At 40.5% G+C, this 17,999-nt stretch overlaps 1 long non-coding RNA gene across 3 annotated transcripts; it reads left to right on the top strand.

Moving 5' to 3' along the window:
• Positions 1 to 439: 439 nt before the first annotated feature.
• On the top strand, positions 440 to 12,643 carry LOC111754480 (uncharacterized). Of its 3 annotated transcripts, XR_010046267.1 has the most exons (5): positions 440 to 761; positions 2,538 to 2,619; positions 2,716 to 2,910; positions 6,249 to 9,135; positions 9,767 to 12,642. It is a non-coding gene; the product is annotated as an uncharacterized LOC111754480 (long non-coding RNA). The 3 variants fall into 3 exon arrangements; XR_010046266.1 differs by having other exon boundaries at positions 447 to 761; positions 6,249 to 12,643; XR_010046268.1 differs by lacking the exon at positions 6,249 to 9,135 and having other exon boundaries at positions 449 to 761; positions 9,767 to 12,638.
• Positions 12,644 to 17,999: the final 5,356 nt, after the last annotated feature.

Genomic DNA, 17,999 nt, shown 5'->3' with positions numbered 1-17,999 from the left:
TCCTGCTCACTAACACCCGCCTCCTCCCTTTCCCAGCAGCGACTGCCCAGCACGTAATTGCAAAAGGAAAGGGCCGCTTGTTTGCTGCCTCATCCGGCAATGATTAAAGGTAGAAGTTTTTCAGACATTAGCGACAGAAAGAGTATAGTTAAAGCTGCTTTAAAAAGGGAGAGGCGTATAAAGAGATGGTACTCAAAGCACTATTAAAAGCATCATGCTTGTTAAAACCAGTAAAAAGGCCGGGAATCGGCGAGCAAGGCAGCTTCCTCGCCAATTATCCTGAGGGGCACACACCTTGACGGTGTCTTTGAATTGCGGCCGCCAGCCCTGCCCCCTCCCCTCCCCTCCCAGGCCGCCCCCTCCCGGGGCCAATGAAAGGTACATTAGGGAGGGCGGGAGGTGACAGCGCTCCCCCAAGTTCACTTCTCGCTTGTTACAGGCGACCCATTTAGAGCTGAATGACTGTGTTCAGAGAAGGCACAAAATGACACCCTCCTCCTTTTCAGGAAGCCACTTGGTTTTGTCTTTTTTTTTTTTTTTTTTTCATCCGACAGAAATAATTGATAAACCCAACGAGCAGCCGTCCACCTTAAAGGAGGCGCCCCCTCACCACCTGGTTAAAATTCCTCCTCCTCTCCCCACCTCCCTCCATCCATTTTGCTCTGTGCTGTTTAAACAATACTTCATCAAATGCAGCCTGGAGCAAATAAGAAAGCTCAGTAGAGTAAATAAAAAGTCAAAAAAAAATCACCGGCTGGAGGGTAAGTACTTTTATTCCTGTACTTTCATTGCCTGGGGAATTATTATTCCAGCGCCCGATCTGGGAGGGAGGGAGGCCGAGGAGGGCGGTGTTATTCACAAAATGGATTGCTTCTCTCCTTTTTCACTCCTCTGGCTCTCGAGAGCCCACTGATTACAACCAAGTGTGGCCATCTATTCCGTCTTATTGACAAAGGTCCTTAATTACCGCGGCAGCGGTAATACCTGCTATTAAATTCTGCTAAACAGAGGCCGCAAATTAGCTGCGGATCTCAGGCACCTTTTGTGTGTAATTACGGGGAGTGGGATTGACTGGAGGCGGGATAACTGACCCCAGCCAGAGCAGCAGGGAAACCTTTGTTTATCACCTGCGGTGGGGGCCAAAATGTGAAATTAAAAGCTCTCCATCAGCTGAAGGCCTTCAGAAGGCCCAGGGGAAGAAAAAGGATGGGGGGGGGGGAGCAACAGGCCAAAGCAAACTGTGCTTACCGGTATTTATCAGCATTTCACTCACTGCAATTTACACTGACAGCTGATTAACTGAAAGCTCTACTAATTCTGTAGGTAAGTAATGCAAAGTCCAAAATGGCAAAAATTTTGGCCATGTTTTAAGGTATATTCCATATTTCACGGAAGCCTTTAACCTGCATTTAAGAGGCTGTTTAATGCAATTGCAAACCATAAACACCTGTCACTTACAGTTGAACTTTTCACAGGGCTCTTTCTAGAGACCCTGGATTAATGAGAACCATGCCAAATATGGTAGCTCTCATCTGCAGCCAGCCCAATTTATAAATTCAGTCCTGACGCTTACTTGGTGTTTCATTGAAGGCAATTACTTTGGGGAAATTTCATTTAAATATATTCAACTTTCCTTTCCATTAAGGTAGAGGTAGGGTTAGCAGCCCTGCGCTTGTGTGGAACAATGAGTGGTCAGAATGCAATAACTTAACACAAAACGCTTAACATCAAGATAATTAAATTTCATTAAGGTTTTAATCACTCTGAATGGAGCCTATTAAAATTCATGGGGTTCCTGTCACACTACAGACAATGGGCGCAAAGCCCTGAACAGCCTAGAAAGCCCACTTCTAGCTTTGTCCCAAGTAACAGAGGGGGGTCCCTCACCTACCACTGAGCAATGGCCAGTTCTTGGATAGCATCTAGGGGCCTCTCAAAAATGGGGAGCCCCAAGCCCACCCAGTAGCCCAATATGAAATCTGTACCTGCCGTTAGGAAATGACAGATATTTCTATTGAATATATCTGGTGCCGTTACTACTTTGCAAAGGTGAGGGGAAATTTGAGACCAAAGCCACTGAGCATCCCCTTCTTGATAGGGTCTGGATCCAAACACTTCTCTGGGAATCTTTTTCTGACTCCACGTAAACTTAAAGTACTTTCACTCACTGCAAGGTGGATGGTACACCTCTGAAGTCATTATCTTATTACACAGTAATTGTCTGTATGACATTCTACCCAGTATACATCAAATTCCATGGAGGTAAGACACATTTGGGCTTCTAATTCCTAGTGTATTGTGAATATTTGGTAAGGATGTATGGATAAATAGATGGAAGTTTGAATGGCTAACGAGACTTAGTGAGTTAATGGCATGATGGAGGGATGATTGGGTAGACAGATAAATGGTTGAATGGACATATAAATGAATGAATAGACAGATAGATGCGCAACTATACCAAAGCTCACAATGTAGCAAAGCCCAGGACTCTTATCTTCATACCTCTTTCATTCATCCTACCATTGTCTCTTTTGCAGACAAAGCTGAGCTTTACCGGAGTGATCCTGTATTTCGTCACATTCATATAGATCCTGCTGTCTGTTTCCTGAGTTCCCACAGGTTATTTATTTTTTTCTCTAATAGTAATGGAGTTTCTCAAATCCCTTTACATTCTCATAATGATCCACTCATCAACTCACTCAGCGTCTCTGTTAGGTACAGTTATCCTCATGGAGCATTGAGAGATTCCAGCCTCTGCCCTCTGATACTTTTAGCCTCGGAACCAGAACAGCAGACCAGAATAAGGGCAATGGACTGCTAATACCAAAGTAAAGTCTACTGTTTCCTCAACACAACCAGCCAGGAAGAGGTGGGCTGAGATCCTTTGCTCCAACTTCTACCAGGCAAAAGGTAACTTAACTGAAAACACTGCCTGAATGTATTCTTGTATTCTTTTCTTTTGTCTTTTATTTTTTGCCATTGATGCCCTCTAACCAGGATAGGTACCTCCTCAAACATGGACATCAACCAGAAATTGAAGAGTGTTTACAACTCAACACAGCAAGTGCTCAGAGGCAGACGTGGAAGACGTGCTCTGGGGGCCAGGGCAGGGGCTCCTAAGCAATAGGCAGGCCTGCTCCTAAGCAAAGCAGGTGTACCAGATTTACCCAGGGCAACTGAGCCAATACAATGTTTAGAAGAAAGGAACTCACTTATAGCTTTGGCTTATGGAGACCAAAAAGTCCCACAAACTACCATCTGCAAGCTAGAAACCCAAGAAATCCTGGATATAGTTTAGTTTCACTCTGAGTCCAAAATCCTGGGCAGCTGATGTCGTGATTCCAAGTGTGAGGACAAGAGAAGACAAGAGACAATGTCACAGCTCAACAGGCAGGTAGAAGGGACAAATCTTTCCCTTCCTTTTTCTTTTTTCCTTTCTCACTACTGGGGACTGAATGCAGGACGTTCACACTGAGCTACATCCCCAGCACCCATGAGCTTTCTTTTCTTTTCTTTTCCTTTTTTTTCCTTCCTTTTTGAGACAGGGTCTCACTAAGTCACTAAGTTGCCCTGGCTGAGCTTAAACTTGAGAGGGAAGGAAGCAACCTCAGCACCAGGCTGGGAAATTACTCTTGGCTCTTCCGGCACTTACCCAAAAGTCTGAAGCAGGGTAGTACTCTGACAGGTCTCTGTTTAGAAAACTGAATTTCTATTTTTGCCTGCTAGTTTAGAATGTTTCAAAAACTGGGATAAATCAGGGGAAGAAAGACAAATTCAGAGTTTTCTGGGCTAGGAATAATTTCCAACATGCTTCTTCAAAATCTTGCTTTTAAAGCTTCACACCTGATAGGATAAATACTGGGAGATATTAAGGGAAAATCAGCAACAAGAAGCAACACCAGTACCTGTTCTTTATTTCTAAGCTCAATGGTGGCCCGCCAGGCCTGTTAGCAGCCAAGTTCATCCTGTGCTCTAGCAAACCTCAACATTAATATACTATACTCCACCATCTGGGCTGATGCCAGTCTAAAGGGATTTCTGGCACAAAACTAACCCCAACAGAGCCTGGTGTTTAGAAATATCTGGGGTTTTAGGAAAAAAAAAAAAAAAACCAAAGGCCCACTGTGCTTTGAAAGGGGAAAGGTCAGCTCTAGGTCGTATTAGAAATTATCAGAAGGCACTGATTACATTGTTAATAGGGCAACTAGGAATATGAAAGGAAATTAAACAGTATTGACAAAAGAATTTTCCTAATTATCCCATTAGGGATAATCCCAGTTTCCTTTCTCTTCATGATGTATTTCTCCCAGAGGCCTGTCTCCCACAGTTGGTTTTGTGGTGTGTTTGGTGTTTGAACTTTGAAATGAGGCCAAAAGGATTTAGTGATTGACTTTTCTCTACTGGAGCCTTCAATGCAGAAATGTATATACTCACAGCCCTGACTCCTCACAACCGAGACAGAGACAGCCCCCTTCACCCAAACAGGCAGTGCTTACAAATTCGGTTTTGGTTAAAGATAAAATTTGATTTCAGTACGCTAAGCGAAGTTGTCCTTTAAAAGAAACTTGCAGGCTGGCGGGGGGGGGGGGGTAGCTCAGCAACACAAGTGCCTGCCTGGCAAGTGCAAGAGAAACTTGCATAGCAAATAATCACTCCCAATTCCCATTCTGTTTTCCCCTTTTGGCATAACTATTATAAATTTGGATCATGCTTCTTGCAGCAACAAGAAGATCTAAAACTCTGAAGAACATGCTCCTTCCTACTTATTATACATAAAATGCTGAGTATAATGTAACCCCCAATAGACAGATTGCAAAGTGAAATCACCAAGTACCAGGGTTGAAGAGTGTGCTCAAAATCAGAATGGCAAACAGAAAAGGGGATGGTGTGGCACCCAAAAGGGCACTGGGTCCATACATAATCTCATAGCTCTGGCCTAGGGCAGAATGCAATGATGAGAAAGGAGTCGGCCCTCACCAAGGAAGAATCCCCCACTGAAACAACAGTAGAGAGAAGCCCCAGAACACTGCCTGCCCTAACAAAGTGTGGCTGGAAAATCCCCATCTCAGGAAGCTCTTAAGAACTAATGTCACCTGATGAGGTTCAGGGAGCAGAGGGGAAAAAAATCCCCAAATCTTCTAAGCAGTCAAAACTCAAAGCACACTGAGGTAAGAGGTCCAAATCTGTATAGTCCACATGATATGGGGATCTAAAGACCAATGATTGCAGCTGGACCATCCCAGTGACTGAGGTGTTCCACAGTGCTCTCTACTGATGATGGTTCTGTGGCAGGTACAAATGGCACAAGGAATTGGGAAATTGGGACCATCTGACAAATCTACCTGTGAACCCCTTAACCTAGCAATCCCATTTTAAAAACTCTATCACAAAGATACATTAACAAAAATGCAAAGCCATATAATCACAATATTTACTGAACTATAATAGCCAAGTGGTATAAATAACCAAAATGCCCGGCACAGGCATTTTGCACAGGTATGCCAAAAAGTATGCTATCTTTTGTCTAAAAAAGATGGTATGTGTGTGTTCTGTTTCCAAGAGGAAATAATGAAAAGATAAACCAAAAACTAATGAGAATGTTTACATTTAGGAAAAAAAAAAGAAATAAATTTAGAGAGGAGAAAAGATGGAAATGGGACTTCTGTAGATGTTCCCTGTTATATATATAAAGTTTTTTGTCTTGTTTTTAAGTACAGAATTACAAACCTTTTTTTCATGGTTGAAAAAAGCCTGAAAACACTCTGAAGCAAATGAACATACCTATGTATCAAATTGATGGCACAAACACACAAAAAAATTTATTATTACTTCAACTGACAACAGAGTTTTAAAATTGCATACCCCCTGACAGGAGATAACATCAGGACAAAAGGAACAGCCAAAAACTTTAACTGTGTTCAATAGCTTATTTATCACATAAACATAGCTGCTGTTAACTTTGAAGCCACAAATGATGGTCTAGAATAAAAGAAACAATTGTGCTAATCTGCTAGAATTGAGATTTTCATCTACTAAAATTGAGAAAGTCAGGTGAGACAGCACAGTGGGCTGAGTCAAAAGAATCACCAGGAGTTCGAGGCCAGTGTGAACTACTCAGTGGGACCGTGTCTCTAAATAAATAAGTAAATAAAATTATAACAGATACCATGCAGAATCAAATAACTAAACAGTGATTCTAAATTTGAGTGTAAAGTATCAGTCTGACTTTGTGATTATTTCTCTTTTAGAAAATAATGAACTTTGGCTATATTTACTGCAAGACCTACAAAAATGATGGTCCACTGGTAATGAGCACACCACATGCCCAGATTGTAGTCTTTAAGTACTTTGTCCCAAACAAACCAAGCCTCTTTGGAAAGCTAGATGATTTCAAAGATGGGTAGAAAATATATGAGATTAATCTAGAATATCTTTCAGTGCCAGAAAACCAAGGACTGATAAAAGGCTGCTAGAGTTGTGTCAAAGAACTTAGTAAATGACATGAAGAGCTACAAAAAAAAGTCAGCTAAAAGTCAAGCAAAGTGGTGCAAGCCTGTAGCCCCAGTGTTCCGGACAATGAAGCAGGAAGATCACTATGAGTTTGTAGCCTGAGCTACATAGTGAGTTGAAGACCAATGTGAACCACACAGTGAAGCCATGTCTCAGAAAACAAAAACAACAAAGCAAAAAACAAAAAACAAAAAACTACTGGGCCACATTTGCAGAACATAAATATATCTACTCATTATTCTGAAAACAGATCTCTATGACTCATAATGAAACAGTGGATCTAGACCAACATCACCAATGAATGATAAAAGCATCCATGTTGATAGCAACATCATTCACAGTAGCCAAAAGGAAGATGCTACCCATACATCCATCAACAGATCAACAAGATGTAGCATGTACTATTATTCAGGAGTAAGTCCTATTTTAAACAGCAACATGGATAAAACTTGAAAACATTATGTTATATGAAAAAGTCAGAAAAGAATAAATTCTGTATGATCTCATCCATATGAAGTATAGTGGCCCCTCAAGTTACAACCAGCCTCACATAGGAGCAACTTGGATTATGACTGGAATTTTAGGTTTAACTTATGACTACAGTCTTGAGTTACAACCTGAATGCCAGCTGCTTGTGTTGTTATAAACCCTCGCAATGCCAGAAGAGTGAATGTAAGCATCAGTCTGAGCCCAGATGCACCTTTGTGGAGGGGATTTCAGTCAGGACTTTATGTAATCACTATGATTACTGCTATCAAAATGGCCCCTAAAAAGCTCTAAAGGAAGCTTAGGAGGGAAGGGAAAGTAAAGAAAGGAATCATAATCAAAGAGAAGAAGAAAATTATGAAGAAATATGAGAATGGCATTCATGTGGCCAATGTTGCTAATATGTACAGCATGTTGAAATCCACCATCTCAAAAATCTTACAGAGAAAACATCTGTATAGGGAAGCTAGTGCTGCTAAAGATGTTACTCAAATTAGTAAGTTGTGATCAAAAGTGTTATATGAGGTAGAAAAATTATTAGTAGTATGGATAAATAAAAAGTAGATGGTAGGTTGTAGCCTGTGGAAAAGCTAGGGATATAAATGTCGATCTTGTAAAGGATAATCCATCAACGAGTGATAATGGTAAAATATTTTGTGCCAGGAAGGGGTGGTTTCACAATTTTATAGCGAGAACTGGGGTTTATAGTGTAACTAGGCATGGTGAAGTAGCCCATGCTAAGAAGGGCTACTAAGTTACGTACACCACTTTGAAACAATGCTGTGGAAAAATGGCTTTTGCTCTCCTCAAGTCTTCAACTATGATGAAACTAGCCTTTTCTGGAAGAAAATACCCAGAAAAACATATATTACCCAAGGGAAAAAAAAATGCCAGGACACAAGCTTATGAAAGATAGGTTAAACTTATTGCTATGTGCTAATGTGAGTGGTGACCTCAAGATAAAGCCTCACTTGATTTATCACTCTGAAACCCTACAGTGTTCAGAAAATATAAAATTGTGAAGAATAGGCTAGGGTTCCTGTGGAGATCTAATGTAAAAGCCTAGATAACAAGAGCACATTTTCTGGAGGATCAGGGAGGCTCTCTGTCCTACTGTTAAGAAATATCTAGAGGACAAAGGTTTACCACTCAAGGTTCCTCTCACCATGGATAGTGCTCCTACTCACCCATGAGATTTGGAAAAACGTGGCTGAAATATTCCCGTGCCTCTCAGTCAAGTTCCTCCTACCTAATGCAACTCCTTACTGCAGCATATGGACCAGCAGGTTACAGCTAACTTTAAGAAGCTATATACACACAAAAAAGGAGAAGGAGAAGGAAGAGGAGGAGGAGGAGAAGGAAGAGAAGGGGGAGGAGGAGAAAGAAGGAAAAGGAGAAGGAAACTATACACCAAGAAAGTGTCCCTAAAATGCTTCCATATGGTCTCAGATACAGATTTAACTCTGGAAGAGTTCTGGAAGGAGCATTACAACATTGTTTCCCATGTAGAGTTAACTGAGAAATTCAGGGCCAATATCTCTCTCAGGACACTAAATCTGCCTGGAAGAATGTGTGACCTAAGATTATACAAGAGAGACTTTGAAAGTTGTGTAAGGGCGCCTGAGCCTTCAGTTGACCCTGTGACTGATGACACTGCCACTAGAGTTGAGCCTATAGGCTTGCAGGTAAACAGTGGTGATCTTGAGGATCTGGTGTAGGAACACTCAGAGCAAGTGTCTACAGAGGAACTTCAGCAATTCCCGGAGCACCAGCAACAGAGAGAATGGCAGCTGAACATCCTTCTGAAGAATAGGGAGGTATCAACAATCAGCACAGCGAAGTTTTTCTTCTGAAATAAAGGAAGTCCTAAAACAAAATGGACAGAGCTACAGACATTCATAGAGAAAACCATATTATAGAACAACGCTACAAAAAAGACAGAAACAGACAACCTTAGACTAGTTTTTAGTTCTGAAAAAGTTGAGACCCAGTGAGCCAGAAGAAGTTCCTACTTGGCTCAGCCCCTCCCAAGGAGAGAAGGGACACAGAGAGCCAGATTCCTGAAGTTCTTATAGAAGGGGACTCTCCTTCCAAACGGTAACTGCCCTCTTCCTGCAGGCCGAAATGCCAACTCAGAAGGTGAGTATAGTATGAAACTGTTGTTTCTGGTAAACTAGGCACATTTCTAAACTTTTTGGTGAATACACTAGGAAAATTCTTGATGTTTCTGGTAAATTACATATATACAGCCTTTTTAATTATGAAAAATTAGTTAAGGGTTGATTTGGGAGTTTCAGAACACAGTATGGGTATTTCCATTATTTCTTACGGGAAAAATAGTCTTGACTTACAACCAATTTGAGCTACAACCAGCCCTCACAAATGAATTCAGTTTATAAGTCAAGTGTCCACTGTACTTGGAGTAGTCAAATCCTTAAAAGTTATAAAGTAAAATGTAAAAAAAAGAAAACAGGAAAGTCAAATGTGGTCTACAGGACCTAGGAATATGGGAGAATGGGGAGTTACAGTTCAGGGGTACTAAGTTTCAGTGGGTACAGTCTTTCTGTGTGCTACTGTAACAAAAGAGCCACATGAGTAATTTGTAATGAACTGTAATTTAGGCTAGCCTTGGTGGTGCACACCTGTAATCCCAGCACTTGGGAGGCTGAGGCAGGAGGAATGCCACAAATTCAAGGGCAACCTGAACTATACAACAACCTTCTCAAAAAAAAAAAAAAAAACAGTAATTTATTCTCTCATATTTCTAAAGGCTGAAGAATAAAAAAATCAAGACAATGGAGGTTCAACATCTGGTGAAGACCACTCTCTTCCTCCAAGACAGCACCCTTTAGTTCCATCCTCATGAGTGGAGGAAGGAGCACTGAGATGAATCCACTGGTAATGAGCATCCCACAGGGCAGAGAGTGGAAGAGCAAGTGAGCCTCACCGTGGGTGAAGCCACATTGGTGCTACTTACATTTTGGAGGAAACACATGCAAACCACAGAGATGATGAAAAGACGTAAAAATGAATGGTGGTGGTGGTTGCACATCAACGTGAGTCCACCAACTATACACTTTACTATGGTTTAAAAAGTCAACTTTATGCTAATGTAAATAACATGATAATGGTAGATTTGAAACACTTATTGATGTATTTAGCATGCACACTTACACATATGTATGCATATTCTACCACACTAAAGTAAAATATGAAGTGAGGATTTTGACCCAAACCCTGATCAATCAATAAAAACAGAAACAAGACATCTCTATACTTCATGAAATATGGCAACCAGTACACGGCCACCTCTCCAACGTCCTCTTATCCTACAAGTCTTAAATGTAAAATAGTCACCAGATTAAAACACTGGCTTATCGTACAGAATAAAAGGATAATTTGTGCCACCAACTAGAAACAAATAGAAAAATTCAGGCTATGGGACATTTCACAGAAAGTAAGAAAGGATGTTGAGAAGCCTGTGTCTGTGTGAATAAACCTATTCCTAAAAGAAAATGGTTAATAATAAAAGAGGAAGCAAAGCAACAAGACTATTGGAATTTTCTACTCTGGAGCCACCAAATTCTATGCAAAGTAGGAATGGTGAAAATTATAAAAACAACAAACATGCATGGTCTAGGCAGCACCATTTGAGTTTATATTATGACTGTAGACCACATTGTTGTTTTACAAGTTCTCCCTGGCCACGGAGATGGAGAAACCTCAAATGCCCAGACCTGTGTTGGAGGACTGAGTAGATGCTTCAATTCATTCTCAGAAAAAGGTGCTGGGAAGGCATGGAACAATGAGCAAAAATACATAATAATCCTGCACAATCGACTATGTAAGAGGTTGCAAGCAAAGCTTCTGTGTTAGGAGGGAGAATAATTTTAGGCAGTAAGGCCAGGAAATACGTGGGATAGGGGACTTTATCTCAGGAAACCAATCTGCTTTGCCTGAGAATCGAGGGACTCCAAGGACAGGGGACTTTCTATGTTAACACAGAGACAGCCTGAGGCAATATTCTGTGCAAAGTAGGAATGGTGAATTCAGATGCATGAGGACACTGGCTCTGTCACACATTTTGGAGTACAGTGGTATTTCAGTTTATGAATTTAAAATTGTTTCACAATTTTGGAAAAGATGGCTTTGTTTGTGAGGGAAAGATGGCTACATCTTTTAAAGATGTTTGTAGGGCTTGCAGATAAAGACAAAATTTTGCCAAATACTTTTGCTTGTGAACCAAACTGTTTGAAAACAAAAGCATTTGTGAATGAAGGTACCGCTGTATTTGATGTGTGTACAAATGAAACAAAAACTCACTTTTATGAAACATAATTAACAAGCATCTGCAGGAAAATTCTGGGATAAATAATATTTTTAAAATACAATGAATGCTCTGTATGAAAGTATCAAGTATCAGAATATAGGCAACTACTTTGAAGGCAATAAGATTCACTATGATGCCCATTCTGGTTTGACTATTATCCTCTTTTGAGGTTCTGTAAGATTTACAATGTTTAGGTTTTATTGGTCTTGTTCTCTACTGTTTTGTTCAACTTTATAATACCTAATGAGATAGACAATTCTTCTTAAGGAAGCAAGAAGCATTATGGTAACCATTGTTGATAACCTTGTACTCTGTTTTTACATCATGTGCTATGTCTATCTTTGGTTTTGACTGACAGCTTTGTTTTATCATGCTTGATTTTATTCTCTTACAAAAAAAGTAATAAGATCTAAGGGAGCAATAAAACCCAAAATGTGTAAGTTTTGTTGTAATAAACAGAGGGAAAAAAAGTGCCCTAAAGGATACAACAGCAAGGGTGTTTAGGTGTGTTAAAAGAAGACCATATTAACATTTTTTATTGGATTACTGAACACAACTATTTGCAGTCTCACTGTTTGAATGTTCACTTTGTATGCTTTGATCCTGTGACCTGAAACACCGTTTCTAAAATGATAGCGTGTAATCTATTAACTGGTGATAGCTTACTGTTTTTTTGTAGTTCTGAATTACTTGTACTCTTACACTGTTTTGTTTTGTTCTGCTTTTTTTCTCTTTTTCATTTTAAATTAAAAAAAAATACAATGAAAAGATCAGACTTACAATTAAAACCTTCTTCCAAAATGGGGGTATATTTTTAACTAAGGAATATGCCCAGAATTGAGGTCAGGCCTAATGTGCCCACTTTCACTTTGCTTCATACATTTTACTTTGCTGATCATTCCCGCTATTAGGAGAAAAATCTTACAGGAGGACTGCCAATTTAAATCCTGTCACCATGGGTCCATCTCGTGAATTAAGACCAAGCCATGGCAAAAGTGCTGAGTGAGAGAGAACAATTACCAAGTTCATGGCTTCAGGTTCTGTTTACCCTGATACTGTCCAGGATAATCATTTATTTCTAGCTGCCTTCTAAGTTTTATTAAGCTGTTCAGAAAAGTTTCAGCCATGCTTTATGACTGTGTGAACTGCCTGTGTATCCATTTCACAACTTGATTCATTCTGATTAAATTGTTCAACTGTTAATGAGTTTTAGATTGCAATATGGAGAGGCAAACAATTCAGAACATTAAGGCAGTAAAATATCTTAATATTTCACAAGTTCTCACTGAAAACATAAAACAAAAGGCTCATTTCTGCAAGGAGAGACTGTAATAATTACCCTCTGTAAAAATAAATGTACTTGGCTGCCTATACATTCTCTGGGCATCAGTGTGGTCACATTCACATGTACAGACCTGTTGGTACATGGCAATCTCATAAATATCCAGGGAAATTCTGATATTTTCCAGCCAATTTCAACAGATGAGATAACCATTGTGACATATTATTCCAAAGAATTTCTGGAGCTAGACAAAAATCCGATTCTTACTCGACTGCCTCCACAGTCTGACGAATTCCACTCAGTGAGGTGCTGCAGGCTTGGGAGATGGATGCTTTCCAGCACTGGGAACCTTCTCCTCCTGCCTCCCCAGCTCCTGAAGGTTCCTGGCCCAACATCTGTTTCTTGGTGACATACTGTTTGTTTAGACAGCAATCAAGCAAAGATTCACTGGCCTCATTCACTCTTTATACATTTTCCCTTAGAACTTCCCCTACTCTTCAAATTCTCTTGGAGTATAAATGCATGGAAATAGATGTCCCCAAATTACTGAAGGTCACAAGAGGTAGGGTTACTTGGATTCTGGGGGAAAATTCAGTTGCTTCATTAATAAGTAGCAATTAAGATCCATTTTCAGGGGCTGGGGATTTAGCTCAACGGCATAAGTGCCTGCCTTGCAAGTGTGTGGTCATGAGTTTGATCCCCAGTACCGATTAAAAAAAAAAAAGACAAAAAAAGGTCCATTTTCAGCCTGAAGGCAAAGTACTCACACTGATGATTACTGTTCCTTCCAGTTCCAGAATCCATACCTGGAGTAGACACATGATGTTTGTTCAAATCAACCTTTCATTTGAGCAGCTTTTTTAAGTTCAGGAACAAAGGAATTTGTGTTTGATCATGAAGACAGGAGAGGTCTTTACACACATTTTTAGGGGAAAAATACAGAAAATGGCAAATGGTCAGCTATATAGTCACTGAACATGAGAAACAATAGGGTCCTCTGAAGCTAACAAGACTAGTGATACCCTTTTGAATAGGAGAAAACTAAGGCCAAAAGCTCCTGTGGCTCACTGACAGCCAGACTGACCCAAGCAGGGGTAGAGACAAAGAACAGCTCTTGAGAGATGGAATTCATGGCCCAGATCTGGGACCTAATTGTCCCCGCACTTTGTGGCACACAGGAGTTCTTGGTTTGGTTAAGTGTCTCTCAAAGGCCCATGTGTTAAAATCTTGCTTCTTCTGGGCACAGGGGTACATACCTATAATCCCACCTGTTTGGTAGGCTAAGGCAGTTGCCAGCCTGTGCAACTTAGCAAGACCCTATCCCAAAAAAGTAAATAAAAGGGCTGAGGATATAGCTCAGTGCAAAGTCCTGAGTCAGTCTTTAGCACAATTCATTCATTCATTCATTTTTTGTACCACAGCTTAGTGTTATTGGTGGGGTGGCAGAATCTTTGACAGAGCCTAGTAAGAGGTCCTTAGTTATTGGGACATGCCCTCAAATGCAACTGTGAGACCCCAGGACCTTTGTCTCTCTGTCTGTCTCTTGCTTTTTGGCCATGAAGTGAGTCTTGTTCCACCATAATGTTCTGTCTTGCCTCAGGCCAAGATGCAACAGAGACAAACAATTAATGAAAACTGCTAGTCGGACTACACCTTCCCTCTTTACAGGCTCATTAGCTCTCATTTTTTAATAGTGATAGAAAGCTGACTAACTCAAGTCCCAGCTGACCAGGTGGCTATTATTAGGCACATTCTATAAATAAGCCGGATTACTGCTTCCCCTCCTAGGCCACTATGCCAGGAAGTAGCAGGACTGGCACTAGACCTCAGGTTTAGCACCAAAGGCTGTGCTTAGTCTTCTATTTCACATTGCTTTGTGGAGAGAAAACTGCACATGAAGTTGTTCTAAGAAGAAAGTGAACCCAGAATATGTGCAGAGTCAAGATGTCTCAGTGCATCCGACTTTGTTTCCATGACTCCCATCATTTAGGGAAGTGGTGATGAATCTGTGGCACGCACACCACAGCAAGCATGCAGAGCCCTCTCTTCAGCACATGAACCAAGTCACCCCAGCTTTGCCCTAACAGCTGAACATTCAGGCTTAATTGGAATGTTGGTACTTTGTGATAAATAAGCAGTTTTCGGCACTCAGCTTCTAAAAGGTTTGCCATCGCTGATTCAGGGCCTCTATACTTGGTCTTCTTAAGATTTTCCCTTTCCTGTACCAAGTGTACAAAGTCCTGATTGACATGCATTTTTAAATTAGTATAAATCTTCTTTGCTTTAAGAATTTGAAAGGTCTGCGAACATGCTGAGTCTGCCCAAACCAAATATGGAATTGGTTGATCCACAGTTGTGGAAAACCACACCAATCACTGAGTAAACTGTTACAGAATTAGCTGCCAGACTCCAAAACCCATAATAGGACCTGAGTTACCTGGGTCTACCTGCCAAAACCTCAAGGCAAAACTGACAACCACCTAGCTTGCTGTGCTCTCCACTGCAGCCTTATGTGAAACAATGCATTTGACCACAATGCAGTTCTCTTTGAAACATCCTAATGGTTCCAGAAATGATTTCAAATGCTTTTCAAAAGTATGCTAATTACCAAATATTCCCTAAGAGCATAAAATCACAACCTCTGACAATATCTTTCCTGCTCTGCATTCTCTAGCTATCTTGGTCTTTGGGTTTGATTTCAACAGGCTCACAATGATACACACTGCACAGCATGCCCTGGGAAACATGGAAGTCTCCCCCTGGAAACCAGCCAGCCTAGCAGCCATGGTGCCCTCAGCAGTGCTATGGGGGCGAGATTTTTGAAAGGAACATCTCAGTAGGGAAAAAATATTGATAATAATAACAAACCAACCCATGGGCTGTGTATAATTGTAGGCACGCATTCCATTGTAAGTAAACTCTAAAATGTAAGAAGTAAAATGTTTATGAGAATCATTCCCTCCATATAGTGTTTGCAAGCTTCTGGAAGTCTCCCTCGCCCCTCCTTATTTTAGCAAAGTACAAGATATCTCAATAGCAACATAAATGCCATATTGTCTACTAGTTACTATAGCAACTACTATCCGTGTAATTTGCTCAAGCCTAAATTAAAGCTACCTAGGGTAGCTTTAACTTCCATCTCTCACATATTACTTTTTGAAGATGTTTTTCCTTAATCAGAATTTTGTCTCTTAAATTGTAGGCAGTGTGTTGCATTACTCTGCCTTACTCTGCTGTCATTGACTGACTTTGTTTCCCTTATTAATCTTTAAGTATTCATCAAAGAGAGAACACACTTTCTTGATGGCATATATTCCATAAGAATGGAGGAGAGAAATGAAGAGGAAACAAGTTTCCCACCTAAAAAGAATGTAAGCATTGGCTTAGCACTAAACATCACTGCTCTTGAACTTGACAACTCTTTTCTGTCTCTCCGCTCCATTCAAGCATAACCTGAATAGGGATGTCTCAGAAAAAAGTACTGAAAATCACAAAAGGAAAAGGCTCAATAGTTAAATCAGCTCTTTTCTGCCATCTTCCCTCAACCCTAAAAAATAAACACGTCAAGAAGTTATTCAGTTTTTCTGACTATAAACAATGTGATGAATTCATGTTACTAAGTGCTAGCACTGGATAAATGAATTCATTGTTGGAAAGTTCTGGATAAGCCAGTAGCGAAGGACTATTAATTCCAGTATAGATCCCTCTATGTGTATGCTCAAGGGTAGAGTTGGAAGAGAAACACTTCTATGAAATCCACAAAATATTTCTGCTGTTGTAAAATATTGCATTTAGAACTAAAAATTTAGTAGATTTTACTATCTTTTTCTTAAAGAACTCAAAATTATCCAAGATATACAAAGAAAAAACATACAGGCATATAAGTGCTTACAACTACCCAATGAATTTTGGCTAAATACCCATCTGGAATATAACCAGAATCCATTCGTTAGAAAGATCCTTCTGGATAACTGTCCAACTTTGGACAGGCAGTAAAGACTCTTTAAAAGTCCTTTGAGGGATTTTCAAAGGGCTCTGGAACCAGATCAGGTGTAGAGGCTCTGTAATAAATTTATTACTGCCCCCAATGCATTTCCAGAATCATTAATTCATGTGTAGCACTTCATTAAATTGGATCCTATTTGTAAATCTTTTTTTTTTCCTTTACCTGAACCTCAGTGCATTTTGTGCTGACTGCTCACAGCAACATGGAAAATAAACAGAAAGTGCTGCATGCCTCTGGACTGCAGCAAGCCTTTCCATTTACTGGTTTAATCCTCTAGACTTTACCATATCCCATTTGGTCCTTCACATCATCTCGGGCTAATCTGTCAAGCATTTTAGACAGCCAAGCCAATCTCCAATTGCTGAGGACTTTGCCACAAGCACCAGGTCTGTTAATAAGATTTTCATTGGGAAAGATGCCAAGGAACCCATGTTTTCTATCACATATAAATACTAAGATTCAATAGCTTCAGGTTTTGTTTAATGTTAATGTCAACTATTAAAAAAAAAAGGAGGAGATTTTTAAATGCCTGGTCCAACAGTGAAATACCCCAACTGACAGCTATTTGCAAGGGTAATGTTGTGGAAAACAACATCCATCTTGGAAACAGTTTCATTAGCCCCATCTAGCTGACCTCTCCACATAATGTTGTCAAATGTGACGGGCATCAGATTATTGGGAATATGGAGATCAATAAATATGCAACACCAGCGCTTAGAATGCTTCTGGCACCAGAGCCATACAAACGCCATCTAACATGGCTCAGAGTTGCTGTCATCTGTCACACCAGCTAGAAGTAGACAAGCTTAGGGGGAAGGCTATCCATAATGGTAAAATATATGAGTGGAGATGAATTAGACAGGGAGTGTGTAGTCGGGGTTCTGATGCATAAAGGTCCCGAATGAAAAACAACAGGCAAACATTCTGGAGCGATAGGCTGCTTTCTTTGGAGAATAGATGGGAATTCTTGCCACATGGTCAAAAGCTGTTCTGTGGGTATGTCTCTGTATTTTCCATGTCAGCTTTTGGGAAATTAGGTCTGCTTCCAGAAACTTGCTAGACACTTGCAGTTTCTTAAGTGAATTTCTGTACAATATGAGGGAGGCAAAACACATATTTCCCCCAAATTCCCGTATGCATCAGCTATACAATGTGGCTTTCCACGTGATAGCTACCCAGGGCCAAAAGAAGTCTCTGGAAAGTCCACTTACTCCAGCCTCAAGGGCCTCCCACTATTGGGCCTACAAACGAGCTATTTGGTGGAGCTGCTAAATGCAACTTCAACCCAACCTGGTATCACCCAAGTGCCCAGACGTCCAGTCCTTTGAGAACCACTGTGCATGGCAACTTGTGCACTAAACCACCGCCTTCTAGGATTGCTGGTG

The sequence above is a fragment of the Cavia porcellus genome, unplaced genomic scaffold, assembly GCF_034190915.1.
Source record: "Cavia porcellus strain 051 isolate PalLab524CR breed Dunkin Hartley unplaced genomic scaffold, mCavPor4.1 scaffold_2, whole genome shotgun sequence".
Classification (NCBI taxonomy): domain Eukaryota; kingdom Metazoa; phylum Chordata; class Mammalia; order Rodentia; family Caviidae; genus Cavia; species Cavia porcellus.
Note: the sequence above shows the minus strand (reverse complement) of the source record. Positions and strands in the feature narration are given on the sequence as shown.